This window comes from Salmo salar, chromosome 09, assembly GCF_965601325.2.
Source record: "Salmo salar chromosome 09, fSalSal1, whole genome shotgun sequence".
In the NCBI taxonomy this organism is placed as follows: domain Eukaryota; kingdom Metazoa; phylum Chordata; class Actinopteri; order Salmoniformes; family Salmonidae; genus Salmo; species Salmo salar.
The window spans coordinates 13,398,986-13,417,815 of NC_138299.1; positions in this window are offsets into that span (position 1 = coordinate 13,398,986).

Here is an 18,830-nt window from a genome sequence, read left to right on the forward strand (position 1 = left end):
TTAAACTGCCTGCTTCTCGGGCCCAGAAGGTAGGATATGCATATTATTAGTAGATTTGGATAGAAAACACTCTGACGTTTCTAAAACTGTTTGAATGATGTCTGTGAGTATAACAGAACTCATATGGCATGCAAAAACCTGAGAAAAAAATCCAACCAGGAAGTGACTTGTAGTTTTTCTGTCTAATCCCTACAGTGTCTGTGGGGTCATTTTGCACTTCCTAAGGCTTCCATTGGCTGCCAACAGCCTTTAGAAACTTGTTTCAAGCGTCTACTGTTACTGGGCAGAGAATAGGAGCTCAGTCAATTAGTGGACTGCCTGGGACCAGTGAGTTGTTTACTGCGCAGGCACACTGGTGTGTCGCTCCTTCTTTTTCCTCTGTAATGAATACGCTATTGTCCGGTTGGAATATTATCGAAGTTTTATGTTAAAAAGACCCTAAGGATGGATTGTAAACATCGTTTGACATGTTTCTACGAATGGTAATGGAACTATTTGACTTTTCATCTCTGGTTTTGCGCTCTCGCGTTATGCCTTTGGATTAGTGATCTGAACGCGCGAACAAAACTGAGGTATTTGGACATAAATATAGAGTATTTCGAACAAAAAGAACATTTCTTGTGGAGTGCATTCTGGGAGTGCATTCCGACGAAGATCAGCAAAGGTAAGGGAAGATTTATAATACTATTTCTGAGTTTAGTTGACTCCAGAACTTGGCGGGTAACTGTATAGCTTGCTTTGATGGCTGAGCTCTGTACTCAGAATATTGAAAAATGTGCTTTCGCCGTAATGCGATTTTAAAATCTGACACAGCGGTTGCATTAAGGAGAAGTGTATCTATAATTCTTTCAATAACTATTGTACATTTTATCAACGTTTATGATGAGTATTTTTGTAAATTGATGTGCTCATTCACCGGAAGTTTTGGTGGGAATACATTTTCTGAACATCACGCGCCAATGTAAAATGGGGTTTATGGATATAAATATGAACTTATCCAACAAAACATACATATATTGTGTAACATTGAGTCCTGGGAGTGTCATCTGATGAAGATCATCAAAGGTTAGTGATTCATTTTAGCTGTATTTCTGGTTTTTGTGACGCCTCTCCTTGCTTGGAAAATGGCTGTGTGGTTTTTCTTGTCTCTGCGCTGTTCTAACATAATCTAATTTTATGCTTTCGGCGTAAAGCCTTTTTGAAATCGGACACTGTGGTTGGATTAAGGAGAATTTTATCTTTAAAATGGTGAATAATACTTGTATGTTTGAGAAATTTGAATTATGAGATTTTTGTTGTTTTGAATTTGCCGCCCTGCTATTTCACTGGCTGTTGATAGTGTGTACCGCGGGTGGGACTCTAGCGTCTCAGATGTCCCAGAGAGGTTAAGGTCCGTTTCTGGATCAGGACCCTGGGGTTACAGGTAGAGGCAGGCTGCCTCAGGGTGGGCCTAGCCCAGGGATGGCAACACGCACAGTGTACACACCTGGGTAGATAGATGGTGAGAGGGAGGAGGGATGACAGTCACATGCTGTGAATGGAGGAGGAGCAGAGGTTAGGAAGAAGCGATAAGGGAAGAATTCTGAGTAAGCGTCTCTATGGTTAGGGGTGGGACTAAATATGATTCTGGGTGCAATAGTTTTTGGTTAGACACCACTCAATGAGAACTTTTTTCATGAGTAGAGACTGTCTGCATCTTTGCTTAGTTTGGAAAAATAGTTATGACAGCTTAAGTTGATGGGGACCACGTCTATGCACTGTACTGTCAACCTAAACATGTCATGCTGCACAAACACATGTCCTTGAAATATGACAATGTCCCGATTGTAACTAACATTCTAGCTGGCACGCAAGCCCGACACCACGTGACTTCAGTTAGCTAAGGATCTATGACCAAAATCTATTCTCATTGTTACATTCATTTTAGATCGCTACATGCAGCTGTGTGAATAATTTCCCTTAGCTAGCTGAGTTCGAATCGGATCAAGGATTTAGCAAGCAAGCTAGCTTGCTATATCAAACAGATGTAGACAAAGCTGAGGGCGGTAGTTAGCTAGTTAGCTTGTTAGTTACATTATCATTGTATACCAGCCTAAACTTTTACTTTAGATAGCTAAACATGCCAAAACAGTTTGGAGATATCTGTATGTCTGGCTAGTTCGCTTGCATGCCTTTTATTATTACGGAAACTGAAGTGCAACATTGTCTTTAGCAAGTAGCTAGCTTGCTACCTTTCAAGTAATTTGGCAAGCTGATCAGCCACATCAAGTATGATAAATCACGCAAAAACCTCTTCCTTGATGGGGATTAACGACGGTTGGCATCCAATGTTAATGGTGCATTACTGCCACCTGCTGGATGGGGTATTCAATAACAAACTTAAAAACCATTATGGGAAAGATCATCCAAAATTAAACACTTCAACAAACAAAACCCATCCCACTTCTTCAATCACAGTCCACTCCAAAATCCATCCCTATACAGGCTCAGGGGCTTGTGATGTCGGAACATTCACTGACAGGATGGGAGACATGCTGGACACTCCTTAACCTTGCCACCTCATTCTCCTTCACACTAACAGGGCATTCCATGAATTCAGGCGCATGTTCACCTCCACAGTTGCAACATTTCAGTTCATCTGGCATGCGATACTCTTCCCTTCTGCACACACTTGACACATTAGAAAATCTTTTACATTTTTGACATTGAAGGGGTTTGTACACAAAAGCTCTTACAAGGTATCTCATGAATCCTAACTTTATATGAAAACATTTACATTTAAGTCATTTAGCAGACGCTCTTATCCAGAGCGACTTACAAATTGGTGCATTCACCTTATGATATCCAGTGGAACAACCACTTTACAATAGTGCATCTAAATCTTTTAAGGGGGGGGGGGGTTAGAAGGATTACTTTATCCTATCCTAGGTATTCCTTAAAGAGGTGGGGTTTCAGGTGTCTCCGGAAGGTGGTGATTGACTCCGCTGTCCTGGCGTCGTGAGGGAGCTTGTTCCACCATTGGGGTGCCAGAGCAGCGAACAGTTTTGACTGGGCTGAGCGGGAACTGTGCTTCCTCAGAGGTAGGGAGGCGAACAGGCCAGAGGTGGATGAACGCAGTGCCCTTGTTTGGGTGTAGGGCCTGATCAGAGCCTGAAGGTACGGAGGTGCCGTTCCCCTCACAGCTCCGTAGGCAAGCACCATGGTCTTGTAGCGGATGCGAGCTTCAACTGGAAGCCAGTGGAGAGAGCGGAGGAGCGGGGTGACGTGAGAGAACTTGGGAAGGTTGAACACCAGACGGGCTGCGGCGTTCTGGATGAGTTGTAGGGGTTTAATGGCACAGGCAGGGAGCCCAGCCAACAGCGAGTTGCAGTAATCCAGACGGGAGATGACAAGTGCCTGGATTAGGACCTGCGCCGCTTCCTGTGTGAGGCAGGGTCGTACTCTGCGAATGTTGTAGAGCATGAACCTACAGGATCGGGTCACCGCCTTGATGTTAGTGGAGAACGACAGGGTGTTGTCCAGGGTCACGCCAAGGTTCTTAGCACTCTGGGAAGAGGACACAATGGAGTTGTCAACCGTGATGGCGAGATCATGGAACGGGCAGTCCTTCCCCGGGAGGAAGAGCAGCTCCGTCTTGCCGAGGTTCAGCTTGAGGTGGTGATCCGTCATCCACACTGATATGTCTGCCAGACATGCAGAGATGCGATTCGCCACCTGGTTATCAGGAGAAGATTAATTGTGTGTCGTCTGCATAGCAATGATAGGAGAGACCATGTGAGGATATGACAGAGCCAAGTGACTTGGTGTATAGTGAGAATAGGAGAGGGCCTAGAACAGAGCCCTGGGGGACACCAGTGGTGAGAGCACGGGGTGCAGAGACAGATTCTCGCCACGCCACCTGGTAGGAGCGACCTGTCAGGTAGGACGCAATCCAAGTGTGGGCCGCGCCGGAGATGCCCAACTCGGAGAGGGTGAATTCGGAGGATCTGATGGTTCACAGTATCAAAGGCAGCAGATAGGTCTAGAAGGATGAGAGCAGAGGAGAGAGAGTTAGCTCTAGCAGTGCGGAGAGCCTCCGTGACACAGAGAAGAGCAGTCTCAGTTGAATGACCAGTCTTGAAACCTGACTGATTTGGATCAAGAAGGTCATTCTGAGAGAGATAGCAGGAGAGCTGGCCAAGGACGGCACGTTCAACAGTTTTGGAGAGAAAAGAAAGAAGGGATACTGGTCTGTAGTTGTTGACATCGGAGGGATCGAGTGTAGGTTTTTTCAGAAGGGGTGCAACTCTCGCTCTCTTGAAGACGGAAGGGACATAGCCAGCGGTCAAGGATGAGTTGATGAGCGAGGTGAGGTAAGGGAGAAGGTCTCCGGAAATGGTCTGGAGAAGAGAGGAGGGGATAGGGTCAAGCGGGCAGGTTGTTGGGCGGCCGGCCGTCACAAGACGCGAGATTTCATCTGGAGAGAGAGGGGAGAAAGAGGTCAAAGCACAGGGTAGGGCAGTGTGAGCAGGACCAGCGGTGTCGTTTGACTTAGCAAACGAGGATCGGATGTCGTCGACCTTCTTTTCAAGATGGTTGACGAAGTCATCCGCAGAGAGGGAGGAGGGGGGGGGAGGGGGAGGAGGATTCAGGAGGGAGGAGGGAGATACTCTTCATCAAAGAACAGTAGCATGGATGAAGTGAATTTATTTTCTCCGTCCACCATACAGGTCAGTCAACGTACACCAACCACTCCATCGATGTCTTCAGTAATATCCTCTGCCTTTATTTCTTGCACCATCCCAGAAATAACCCCCTAGAGAGGTGCCCTTTTACGAAAATCAATACAGGATACATTCCACTCTGATATCTTTTTGAGTCTTAAAACACGCTTCTTCTGCTCCGCAGACACACATTTTTTTTTTAAATAAGACCACTTCTTGTGACTAACACTGAATCAACACTTTCCTCCAACACATTCCATATTTTCCTTCAGACATTACACGGATTTCCCAAGCAGCATTGATCCAAAACCCTCACTCCGACTAAACACGAGTCGTGGTTTCCTGTTTTCCACCACAGCTTTACTTCTCTTGTTCCCTTCTTCTTCATCACGGTAACCCACTCATTCTCACTTTCTGCACTATTAGCTTCACCCAAGTCACTAGCAGTTTCAAACAAAACTTCCGTTTCCACCAGAGCATGTGGGCGGAGTTGAGTGGTTGGAAATCCCGCTCATCCGTAATGGAGCGCTCCTACATGTATTCTTCTTCAATGAGATTTAACGGCGGTTGGCATCCAATATGTTGCATTACTACCACCTACTAGACTGGAGTACAACTCCATTATACTTTGCTTGAGAAATAAATAAATAAACAAATACCCTACCATCTAACACTACACTCACAATTATTATTATTATTTTTAAATACATATATTTTTTATTTAAAAATATAACACCTCCCCACGCCACTATTTCAATCTATTTAGTCCTACCTCATGCCAACAACCTGAAAGGATGGGACATCACCACTTCACACACTGTAACTCTCAGCAGAGAGAGTTTTCTCTTGCACGGGACATTTCTGATCCCCAGCCCCATGGCACCCCTACAGTTAACACAAACCATTTCTTTGTCTCATGCCCTTCTGCACACTTATCACACCTAGGAACCTCCCTCCTACACACTGCTGCCACATGTCCATAAGCTTGACACTTGTAACAACGTAATGTATTTGGTACAAAAGCTTGTACAGGATAACTTCAATTCAAAACGATGCCCAATGGAGCCTTTTTGAATACAGCCAACAGCAATGAGACAACATTTTAGTAACAGTCTCCATTTGATCGGCCAGAAGGCACTTGTAAAAATCTTTTTAAAGAATTCCAAGACTGTTCATTGAAGAAAACTAGAACACACCTGCACAAACCTGCACATCGCCACTTTAAGTGAGTATGTTCGAAATGGAGTTATCCCACGCGAACTACGTTGGGAAAAAAGAGCCTTCACTTGGCCAACGCACTGAAGAGTTTTGTGAACGATGGTGTGCTATACTTAGTAAATGTTCATTGGACCTGATGACTCTGATCATTGAACGACTTAAAAAGGATATTACCGAGATCGCAACCTCAGTTGAAAATTCACAGCAAGCTCTACGAGACGAGCTTAATGACCCTATCAAACTGGATGATCTCATTAAGAGTAACGCTGACCTTCAGACTAAGATTACCGTCGACCCGAAGGAGAGGAAAATCAAGAAGTATAAACGCGCTTTGGAAGAAAAGAACAACGGACTAATATACCTCTGGCGAGATCCTGAGCACAAGAAACCATAAAACCGGAAGAGACAAGCCGATGACAGACGCAGAGTTCCTCTGTCAGACCAACTGTCCACAGACAGCGCTGACTCTGGCTCCTCTACAGACAGCGCTGACTCTGGCTCCTCTACAGACAGCGCTAACTCTGGCTCCTCTACAGACAACGCTAATTCTGGCTCCTCTACAGACAGCGCTGACTCTGGCTCCTCTACAGACAGCGCTAACTCTTGCTCCTCTACAGACAGCTCTAACTCTGGCTCCTCTACAGACAGCGCTAACTCTGGCTCCTCTACAGACAGCGCTAACTCTGGCTCCTCTACAGACAGCGCTAACTCTGGCTCCTCTTCAGACAGCGCTCCTCTTCAGACAGTCAAGAAGGAAATGGAGCCATTAACCCAGCTGAGATTCCCGAGAACTCTGAGAGAACCACACTTAGAGCAAAAAGTTCATTCGTACCTCCCCCAAACGCAATGCATCCATAGAAACCTGCTGTAGGATTGTTGAAAATGATGTAGGTGACCTACTGAAAGACAAACAGAAACACAAATCCTATTCTAGTCATGAAATCTATGCAGCCTACTCAATCACTTTTTATAGCTACTGTTTACAGGCCTCCTGGGCCATATGTAGCGTTCCTCACTGAGTTCCCTGAATTCCTATCGGACCTTGTAGTCATAGCAGATAATATTCACATTTTTGGTGACTTTAATATTCACATGGAAAAGTCCACAGACCCACTCCAAAAGGCTTTCAGAGCCATCATCGACTCAGTGGGTTTTGTCCAACATGTCTCCGGACCTACTCACTGCCACAGTCAAACTCTGGACCTAGTTTTGTCCCATGGAATAAATGTTGTGGATCTTAATGTTTTTCCTCATAATCCTGGACTATCGGACCACCATTTTATTACATTTGCAATCGCAAAAAATAATCTGCTCAGACCCCAACCAAGGAGCATTAAAAGTCGTGCTATAAATTCTCAGACAACCCAAAGATTCCTTGATGCCTTTCCAGACTCCCTCTGCCTGCCCAAGGACGTCAGAGGACAAAAATCAGTTAACCACCTAACTGAGGAACTCAATTTAACCTTGCGCAATACCCTAGATGCAGTTGCATCCCTAAAAACATCTGTCATAAGAAACTAGCTCCCTGGTATACAGAAAATACACGAGCTCTGAAGCAAGCTTCCAGAAAATTGGAACGGAAATGGCGCCACACCAAACTGGAAGTCTTCCGACTAGCTTGGAAAGACAGTACCGTGCAGTATCGAAGAGCCCTCACAGCTGCTCGATCATCCTATTTTTCCAACTTAATTGAGGGAAATAAGAACAATCCGAAATGTATTTTTGATACTGTCGCAAAGCTAACTAAAAAGCAGCATTCCCCAAGAGAGGATGGCTTTCACTTCAGCAGTAATAAATTCATGAACTTCGTTGAGGAAAAGATCATGATCGTTAGAAAGCAAATTACGGACCCCTCTTTAAATCTGCGTATTCCTCCAAAGCTCCGTTGTCCTGAGTCTGCACAACTCTGCCAGGACCTAGGATCAAGGGAGACACTAAAGTGTTTTAGTACTATATCTCTTGACACAATGATGAAAATAATCATGGCCTCTAATCCTTCAAGCTGCATATTGGACCCTATTCCAACAAAACTACTGAAAGAGCTGCTTCCTGTGCTTGGCCCTCCTATGTTGAACATAATAAACGGCTCTCTATCCACCGGATGTGTACCAAACTCACTAAAAGTGGCAGTAATAAAGCCTCTCTTGAAAAAGCCAAATCTTCACCTAGAAATTATAAAAAACTATCGGCCTATATCGAATCTTCCATTCCTCTCAAAAAAAATTGAAAAAGCTGTTGCGCAGCAACTCACTGCCTTCCTGAAGACAAACAATGTATACGAAATGCTTCAGTCTGGTTTTAGACCCCATCATAGCACTGAGACTGCACTTGTGAAGGTGGTAAATTACCTTTTAATAACGTCAGACCGAGGCTCTGCATCTGTCCTCGTGCTCCTAGATCTTAGTGCTGCTTTTGATACCATTGATCACCACATTCTTTTGGAGAGATTGGAAACCCAAATTGGTCTACATGGACAAGTTCTGGCCTGGTTTAGATCTTATCTGTCGGAAAGATATCAGTTTGTCTCTGTGAATGGTTTGTCCTCTGACAAATCAACTGTAAATGTCGGTGTTCCTCAATGTTCCGTTTTGGACCACTATTGTTTTCACTATATATTTTACCTCTTGGGGATGTCATTCGAAAACATAATGTTAAATTTCACTGCTATGCGGATGACACACAGCTGTACATTTCAATGAAACATGGTGAAGCCCCAAAATTGCCCTCGCTAGAAGCCTGTGTTTCAGACATAAGGAAGTGGATGGCTGCAAACTTTCTACTTTTAAACTCGGACAAAACAGAGATGCTTGTTCTAGGTCCCAAGAAACAAAGAGATCTCCTGTTGAATCTGACAATTAATCTGGATGGTTGTACAGTCGTCTCAAATAAAACTGTGAAGGACCTCGGCGTTACTCTGGACCCTGATCTCTCTTTTGAAGAACATATCAAGACTGTTTCAAGGACAGCTTTTTTCCATCTACGTAACATTGCAAAAATCCCAAACTTTCTTTCCAAAAATGATGCAGAAAAATTCATCCATGCTTTTGTTACTTCTAGGTTGGTCTACTGCAATGCTCTACTTTCCGGCTACCCGGAGAAAGCACTAAATAAACTTCAGTTAGTGCTAAATACGGCTGCTAGAATCCTGACTAGAACCAAAAAAGATTGATCATATTACTCCAGTGCTAGCCTCCCTACACTGGCTTCCTGTTAAGGCAAGGGCTGATTTCAATGTTTTACTGCTAACCTACAAAGCATTACATGGGCTTGCTCCTACGTATCTTTCCGATTTGGTCCTGCCGTACATACCTACACGTACGCTACGGTCACAAGACGCAGGCCTCCTAATTGTCCCTAGAATTTCTAAGCAAACAGCTGGAGGTAGGGCTGTCTCCTATAGAGCTCCATTTTTATGGAATGGTCTGCCTACCCATGTGAGAGACGCAGACTCAGTCTCAACCTTTAAGTCTTTACTGAAGACTCATCTCTTCAGTAGGTCCTATGATTAAGTGTAGTCTGGCCCAGGAGTGTGAAGGTGAACGGAAAGGCTCTGGAGCAACGAACCGCTCTTGCTGTCTCTGCCTGGCCGGTTCCCCTCTCTCCACTGGGAATCTCTGCCTCTAACCCTATTACAGGAGCTGAGTCACTGGCTTACTGGTGTTCTTCCATGCGGTCCCTAGGAGGGGTGCGTCACTTGAGTGGGTTGAGTCACTGACGTGGTCTTCCTGTCTGGGTTGGCGCCCCCCCCTTGGGTTGTGCCGTGGCGGAGATCTTTGTGGGCTATACTCGGCCTTGTCTCAGGATAGTAAGTTGGTGGTTGGAGGTATCCCTCTAGTGGTGTGGGGGCTGTGCTTTGGCAAAGTGGGTGGGGTTATATCCTGCCTGTTTGGCCCTGTCCGGGGGTATCATCGGATGGGGCCACAGTGTCTCCTGACCCCTCCTGTCTCAGCCTCCAGTATTTATGCTGCAGTAGTTTATGTGTCGGGGGGCTAGGGTCAGTCTGTTACATCTGGAGTATTTCTCTTGTCTTATCCGGTGTCCTGTGTGAATTTAAATATGCTCTCTCTAATTCTCTCTTTCTCTCTTTCTTTCTTTCTCTCTCTCGGAGGACCTGAGCCCTAGGACCATGCCTCAGGACCACCTGGCATGATGACTCATTGCTGTCCCCAGTCCACCTGGCCTTGCTGCTGCTCCAGTTTCAACTGTTCTGCCTGCGGCTATGGAACCCTGACCTGTTCACCGGACGTGCTACCTGTCCCAGACCTGCTGTTGTCAACTCTCTAGAGACAGCAGGAGCGGTAGAGATACTCTCAAAGATCGGCTATGAAAAAGCCAACTGACACTTACTCTTGTGTTACTGACTTGTTGCACCCTCGACAACTACTATGATTATTATTATTTGACCATGCTGGTCATTTATGAACATTTGAACATCTTGGCCATGTTCTGTTATAATCTCCTCCCGGCACAGCCAGAAAAGGACTGGCCACCCCTCATAGCCTGGTTCCTCTCTAGGTTTCTTCCTAGGTTTTGGCCTTTCTAGGGAGTTTTTCCTAGCCACCGTGCTTCTACACCTGCATTGCTTGCTGTTTGGGGTTTTAGGCTGGGTTTCTGTACAGCACTGTGAGAAAGCAGCTGATGTAAGAAGGGCTATGTAAATACATTTGATTTTATTTTATTTTATTTGATAACCTGAGTAGAGATGAGAGAATGGCTCTTAAGGACTTCTAGTCAGATCCTTCAATTATCATAAAAAAATAATTTAAAAAATGTGACAAATGAGGAATTTAGATACAAAACAAATGTGACTATCTGAATGAATGTCGCCGACAACTATCTAAAGGTGACTTCTATCACAAACTGAATTATGACCCTACCCTAGAATTCCAGCATAACATCTCATCCACAGTGGAAAGCTGTTTGGAATCAGGACAAATCACCAAAAGGTAAGTGTGACATTTCCTAAGATACCAACTTTCTGTACAGTCACTAAATTACACAGACAAGTGTCTCCTCCCCCAGGTAGACCCATTGTAGCAGCAATCGACTCTGTGACATCCAACATTTCTAGATTTGTGGATTACCACATTCAACCGATGGTTGAGAATCTCCCATCTTATGACAAAGACACTAGTCACATGATCTCATTGATAGAGGGCTTAGGAAGGATACCAGAGGACATCCTGCTGGCCACTTTTGATGTAGAGAGCTTGTACACTAACATCCCACACACTGGAGGCTTGCAGGCGCACACTTCCTTCAGCAAAGATACTCTACCCTTGCTCCATGCAATGACTGCATTTTACAACTTACTGAACTGATATTATCCAATAACTACTTTGTCTTTGAGTCAGACTTTTCCCTTCAAATTCGGGGTGTAGCCCTTTTCCCCCAACTATGCAAACCTGTGTGTGGGACAATTTGAGGAAGCACTCCTTTACAAAACAGAGACACACCCCCTACTTTCGAAAATCCTCCTATGGAAGAGATACATAGATGATGGGAATGATGGATGATGGTGCTCTGGGAAGGAAGTCAGCAGGAACTCTGAGCTCTGAACACCTTAAATTCACCATGCAGACTGATGAGAGAAAAATAAAATACTAATGATGCATTACACACAGACTTATACACAAAGCCCACAGACCGCAATACCTTGCTATGTGCATCCCCTTCCCCTCCAGAATGGTCTACCATATAGCCAGTTATGCAGGGTTAAACAAATCTGTGGCCACCAGACAGATTTTGACAGCAATGCTAAAAAAATTACATATTTTACAAAATGAGAGGCTACAAGAACATAACTTTTGATGCTGTAATGATGAAAATACCTCAAATACCAAGAGAGGAATTACTAATATGTCATGGGCGTCGTAAGGATAGGACCAAGGCGCAGCAGATAAAGTGCTCATACTTAATTTATTCAATGAAACCACTTAAACAAAAAATAAAGGGTATACAGAAAATAACCATCCACAAAACACAAGTGAAACAAACCTCAACTAAATATGGCTTCCAATTAGAGACAACGACAACCAGCTGCCTCTAATTGGAGGTCCTACCAAAAACCCAACATAGAAATAGAAAACTAGAATTAAACATAGAAATAGAAAACATAGAACCTAAACCAAAAACACCAAAACACACAAAACAAACACCCCCTGCCACACCCTGACCAAACTACAACGACAAATAACCCCTTTTACTGGTCAGGACGTGACATAATAACTCAAATAGCACTGGCATGTTCTGCAATCAGAAAATAAAAATTGCACACCCCTAACTTATATACCCTAATATCAATATGTCGAGCAAAGACTCAACATCAAAACTCAAAAGAACAGACAATGATTCTTCTGTTTCACTACCACTCTAAAAACCGCTCCATGCGCACAGGAAATTTGCGCCTCCAAATTTGCATCATTCAGTAATATCACAATTTAACCAATTGTTTTTTAAGTATTGAAACCAAACAATATGGATTTGAATGAAAAGTATTGGAATGAACATGAAAAGGTGAATGTAAGAAGCAAACATCACTTCAAATAGGCTACATGGCATATTAAACAGCATAAAAATGTATAATTGAATAGAGACATTGTGATTTTATTATCGTAATCAGATCGAAATGATTATGTTATTGTCGCTGAATTTATTATGTACTAATCAGATGTTAATAATGTTATTCAATTTGTAGTGTAGGCAATTAATTGTGCTAATATAATATACTAATAATGTTCTGGCCCGCCAACTATTAGCTCAGCAAAAAAATGGGCCTAGTTGACGAACCATGGCCTATTGAATAGATATCAGAACAAAAATGAACTAAATGTTTAAGAGATCAGATTTTTTGTTTTTAAATACTTAGCTACAATGACACACTTAGTTTGTTTTTATTTATTTCACCTTTATTTAACCAGGTAGGCTAGTTGAGAACAAGTTCTCATTTGCAACTGCGACCTGGCCAAGATAAAGCATAGCAATTCGACACATACAACAACACAGAGTTACACATGGAATAAACAAAACATACAGTCAATAATAAAGTAGAACAAAAGAAAACAAAAGTCTATATACAGTGAGTGCAAATGAGGTAAGTTAAGGCAATAAATAGGCCATGGTGGCGAAGTAATTACAATATAGCAATTAAACACTGGAATGGTAAATGTGCAGAAGATGAATGTGCAAGTAGAGATACTGGAGTGCAAAGGAGCAAGATAAATAAATAAATACAGTATGGGGATGAGGTAGGTAGATAGATTGACTGTTTACAGATGGGCTATGTACGGGTGCAGTGATCTGTGAGCTGCTCTGACAGCTGGTGTTAAAGCTAGTGAGGGAGATATGAGTCTCCAGCTTCAGAGATTTTTGCAGTTCGTTCCAGTCATTGGCAGCAGAGAACTGGAAGGAAAGACAACCAAAGGAGGAATTGGCTTTGGAGATGACCAGTGAGATATACCCGCTGGAGCGCGTGCTACGGGTGGGTGCTGCTATGGTGACCAGTGAGCTGAGATAAGGCGGGGCTTTACCTAGCAGAGACTTGTAGATAACCTGTAGCCAGTGGGTTTGGCGACGAGTATGAAGCGTGGGCCAACCAACGAGAGCATACAGGTTGCAATGGTGGGTAGTGTATGGGGCTTTGGTGACAAAACGGATGGCACTGTGATAGACTGCATCCAGTTTGTTGAGTAGCGTGTTGAAGGCTATTTTATAGTTATCTACCCACCTCGTTCCTTTCTTTTAGTATTTGCATGTAGTAAGTACACCATCATGTTTTTGGGATGTGTTTTTTCAGAATCCACAATCATTCTTTAGTTGTAGACACTACATCACAAACATAGGCACAGACACATGCATACACACACGAGCACATACGCACTATACACACGTACACATGGATTTTGTATTGTAGATCTGTGGTAGTGATGGAATAGGGGCCTGAGGGCACACATTGGGTTGTGAAATCTGTGATTGTATTGTAATGTTTTTAAAATGGTCTAACTGCCTTAATTTGGCTGGAACCCAGGAAGAGTGGCGGCAGCTAATGGGGATCCATAATAAATACATAACCGCACTCCCTCTCTTCTTCTTGGTCCTCATCTTTGTAGGTCACCTTGATTTAGCACCTGTGTGTTTTATACGTTTCTTTATGAAAATAATTGTCGAACTCCATGACAGTAGCTAAAGCAAGGGGCTATATCAGCACACAAGTAGACTACAAATGCATGCTGGGGCGGGCATGCCTTGAGCTCGTGAAGTGAGCGCTGCTGGAGCGAAATTGGAGCGGGCGAGAAGGCCGACGCTCCAGCCTTTGGGAATCTCGCACCATGAACCTGTCAAATTGGGCACGCTCCGCTCCAGATCAGCTCCACTCACATACACTGGTTTCCACCATCTTCTCCTGAGGGGAAGCCCTCACCTCGCGTAAAAACTGGGCGTACCTGATCTCAGACATAGCCATGTTTGGTTTGTCCTGATATGGATCTTATTTTCATCTGGGGCAACGTACATCTTTCCTGAATGTTGTAAAATGGCAGGGACATAGAGGGGGGTTGATTAATCTTGCACGGGCGCCAGTCTGGGCGTGTTTTGCACCGGCTGAAAGTTGATTGCTTCCCGGGCGTGAGTCAAGGGGCAGTGCTATCCGGGAACCTTGGAACGTCCCTACTCTAAACCTTAACCTTGAATACAGATATGCATCTGTTGGTCACAGAAAAGTAAGAGCGTGTGACCACCACTTGCCTCATGCAGCGCGACACATCCCCTCTGCATAGAGTTGATTAGGCTGTTGATTGTGGCCTGCGGAATGTTGTCCCACTCCTCTTCAATGGCTTTGAGAAGTTGGCGGGAACTGGAACATGCTGTCGTACACGTTGATCCAGATCATCTCAAACATGATGGGTGAAATGTCTGGTGAGTATGCAGGCCAAGGAAGAATTGCGACATTTTCAGCATCCAGGAATTGGGTACAGATCCTTGCAACATGGGGCCGTTCATTATCATGCTGATACATAAGTTGATGGCAGCAGATGAATGGCACAACAACGGGCCTCTGGATCTCATCACAGTATCTCTGTGATCATCACTCTCTCATCATCACTCAATGCCTAGGTTTACCTCCACTGTATTCACATCCTACCATACCTTTGTCTGTACATTATACCTTGAAGCTATTTTATCGCCCCCAGAAACCTGCTCCTTTTACTCTCTATTCCGGACGTCACAGATCACCAATCCTCATAGCTTTTAGCCGTACCCTTACCCTCCTCCTCCTCTGTTCCTCTGGTGATGTAGAGGTGTATCCAGGCCCTGTAGTGCCTAGCTCCACTCCTATTCCCCAGGCGCTCTCTTTTGATGACTTCTGTAACCGTAATAGCCTTGGTTTCATGCTTGTTAACATTAGAAGCCTCCTCCCTAAGTTTGTTTTATTCACTGCTTTAGCACACTCTGCCAACCCGGATGTCCTAGCCGTGTCTGAATCCTGGCTGAGGAAGTTCACCAAAAACTCTGAAATCTTCATTCCTAACTACAACATTTTCAGACAAGATAGAACGCCCAAATTGGGCGGTGTTGCAATCTACTGCAGAAATAGCCTGCAGAGTTCTGTCCTACTATCCAGGTCTGTACCCAAACAATTTGAACTTCTACTTTTAAAAATCCATCTCTCTAAAAACAAGTCTCTCACCGTTGCCGCCTGCTATAGACCACCCTCGGCCCCCAGCTGTGCTCTGGACACCATATGTGAACTGATTGCCCCCCATCTATCTTCAGAGCTCGTGCTGCTAGGTGACCTAAACTGGGACATGCTTAACACCCCAGCCATCCTACAATCCAAGCTTGATGCCCGCAATCTCACACAAATTATTAATGAACCCACCAGGTACCACCCCAAAGCCGTAAACAAGGGCACCCTCATAGATATCATCCTAACCAAGTCGCCCTCTAAATACACATCTGCTGTTTTCAACCAAGATATCAGCGATCACTGCCTCATTGCCTGCATCCGTAATGGGTCAGCGGTCAAACGACCTCCACTCATCACTGTCAAACGCTCCCTGAAACATTTCAGCGAGCATGCCTTTCTAATCGACCTGGCCCGGGTATCCTGGAAGGATATTGACCTCATCCCGTCAGTAGAGGATGCCTGTTTTTTTTTTTAAATGCCTTCCTCTCCATCTTAAATAAACATGCCCCATTCAAGAAATGTAGAACCAGGAACAGATATAGCTCTTGGTTCTCTCCAGACCTGACTGCCCTTAACCAACACAAAAACATCCTGTGGCGTTCTGCATTAGCATCGAACAGCCCCCGTGATATGCAACTTTTCAGGGAAGATAGAAACCAATATACACAGGCAGTTAGAAAAGCCAAGGCTAGCTTTTTCAAGCAGATATTTGCTTCCTGCCACACAAACTCAAAAAAGTTCTGGGACACTGTAAAGTGCATGGAGAATAAGAACATCTCCTCCCAGCTGCCCACTGCACTGAGGATAGGAAACTCTATCACCACCGATAAACCCACTATAATTGAGAATTTCAATAAGCATTTTTCTACGGCTGGCCATGCTTTCCACCTGGCTATCTCTACCGCTGTCAACAGCACTGCACCCCCCACAGCTACTCGCCCAAGCCTTCCCCATTTCTCCTTCTCCCAAATCCATTTAGCTGATGTTCTGAAAGCGCTGCAAAATCTGGACCCCTACAAATCAGCTGGGCTAGACAATCTGGACCCTTTCTTTCTAAAATTATCTGCTGAAATTGTTGCCATCCCTATTACTAGCCTGTTCAACCTCTCTTTCGTGTCGTCTGAGATTCCCAAAGATTGGAAAGCAGCTGCTGTCATCCCCCTCTTCAAAGGAGGGGACACTCTTGACCCAAACTGCTACAGACCTATATCTATCCTACCCTGCCTTTCTAAGGTCTTCGAAAGCCAAGTCAACAAACAGATTACCGACCATTTCGAATCCCACCGCACCTTCTCCGCTATGCAATCTGGTTTCAGAGCTGGTCATGGGTGCACCTCAGCCACGCTCAAGGTCCTAAACAATATCGTAACCGCCATCGATAAGAAACAATACTGTGCTGCCGTATTCATTGACCTGGCCAAAGCTTTCGACTCTGTCAATCACCCCATCCTCATCAGCAGACTCAATAGCCTTGGTTTCTCAAATGATTGCCTCGCCTGGTTCACCAACTACTTCTCTGATAGAGTTCAGTGTGTCAAATCGGAGGGCCTGTTGTCCGGGCCGCTGGTAGTCTCTATGGGGGTGCCACAGGGTTCAATTCTTGGGCCAACTCTTTTCTCTGTATACATCAATGATGTCGCTCTTGCTGCTGGTGAGTCTCTGATCCACCTCTACGCAGACGACACCATTCTGTATACTTCTGGCCCTTCTTTGGACACTGTGTTAACAACCCTCCAGACGAGCTTCAATGCCATACAATTCTCCTCTCCGTGGCCTCCAACTGCTCTTAAATACAAGTAAAACTAAATGCATGCTCTTCAACCGATCGCTGCCTGCACCTGCCCGCCTGTCCGGCATCACTACTCTGGACGGCTCTGACTTAGAATATGTGGACAACTACAAATACCTAGGTGTCTGGTTAGACTGTAAACTCTCCTTCCAGACTCACATCAAACATCTCCAATCCAAAGTTAAATCTAGAATTGGCTTCCTATTTCGCAACAAAGCATCCTTCACTCATGCTGCCAAACATACCCTCGTAAAACTGACCATCCACCGATCCTCGACTTCGGCCATGTCATTTACAAAATAGCCTCCAATACCCTACTCAACAAACTGGATGCAGTCTATCACAGTGCCATCCGTTTTGTCACCAAAGCCCCATATACTACCCACCACTGCGACCTGTACACTCTCGCTGGCTGGCCCTCGCTTCATACTCGTCGCCAAACCCACTGGCTCCAGGTCATCTACAAGACCCTGCTAGGTAAAGTCCCCCCTTATCTCAGCTCACTGGTCACCATAGCAGCACCCACCTGTAGCACGCGCTCCAGCAGGTATATCTCTCTGGTCACCCCCAAAGCCAATTCCTCCTTTGGCCGTCTCTCCTTCCAGTTCTCTGCTGCCAATGACTGGAACGAACTACAAAAATCTCTGAAACTGAAACACTTATCTCCCTCACTAGCTTTAAGCACCAGCTGTCAGAGCAGCTCACAGATCACTGCACCTGTACATAGCCCATCTATAATTTAGCCCAAACAACTACCGCTTCCCCTACTGTATTTATTTATTTATTTTTGCTCCTTTGCACCCTATTATTTCTATTCTACTTTGCACTTTCTTCTACTACAAATCTACCATTCCAGTGTTTTACTTGCTATATTGTATTTACTTTGCCACCATGGCCTTTTTGCCTTTTCCTCCCTTATCTCACCTCATTTGCTCACATTGTATATAGACTTATTTTTCTACTGTATTATAGACTGTGTGCTTGTTTTTACTCCACGTGTAACTCTGTATTGTTGTATGTTGTCGAACTGCTTTGCTTTATCTTGGCCAGGTTGCAATTGTAAATGAGAACTTGTTCTCAACTTGCCTACCTGGTTAAATAAAGGTGAAATAAATAAATAAAATAAAATTCAAATTGCCATCGATAAAATGCAATTGTGTTCATTGTCTGTAGTTTATGCATGCCAAAACCATAATCCCACCACCACCATGGGGCACTCTGTTCACAACGTTCAATGTTGACATCAGCAAACCATTCAGGGCAGGTGGAGCTTTGAGTCCCACATTTTTTGCAAAAATAAATAAATAAAATAAATGTTATTTTGGGCTTGCCTGTTTTGCATGTTATTTTGGCATTAATACATGTTACATATCAGTTATAAACAATGTAAATATAAATATCATTAAGTTAAAACAATCATGGTCTATTTTTTGTT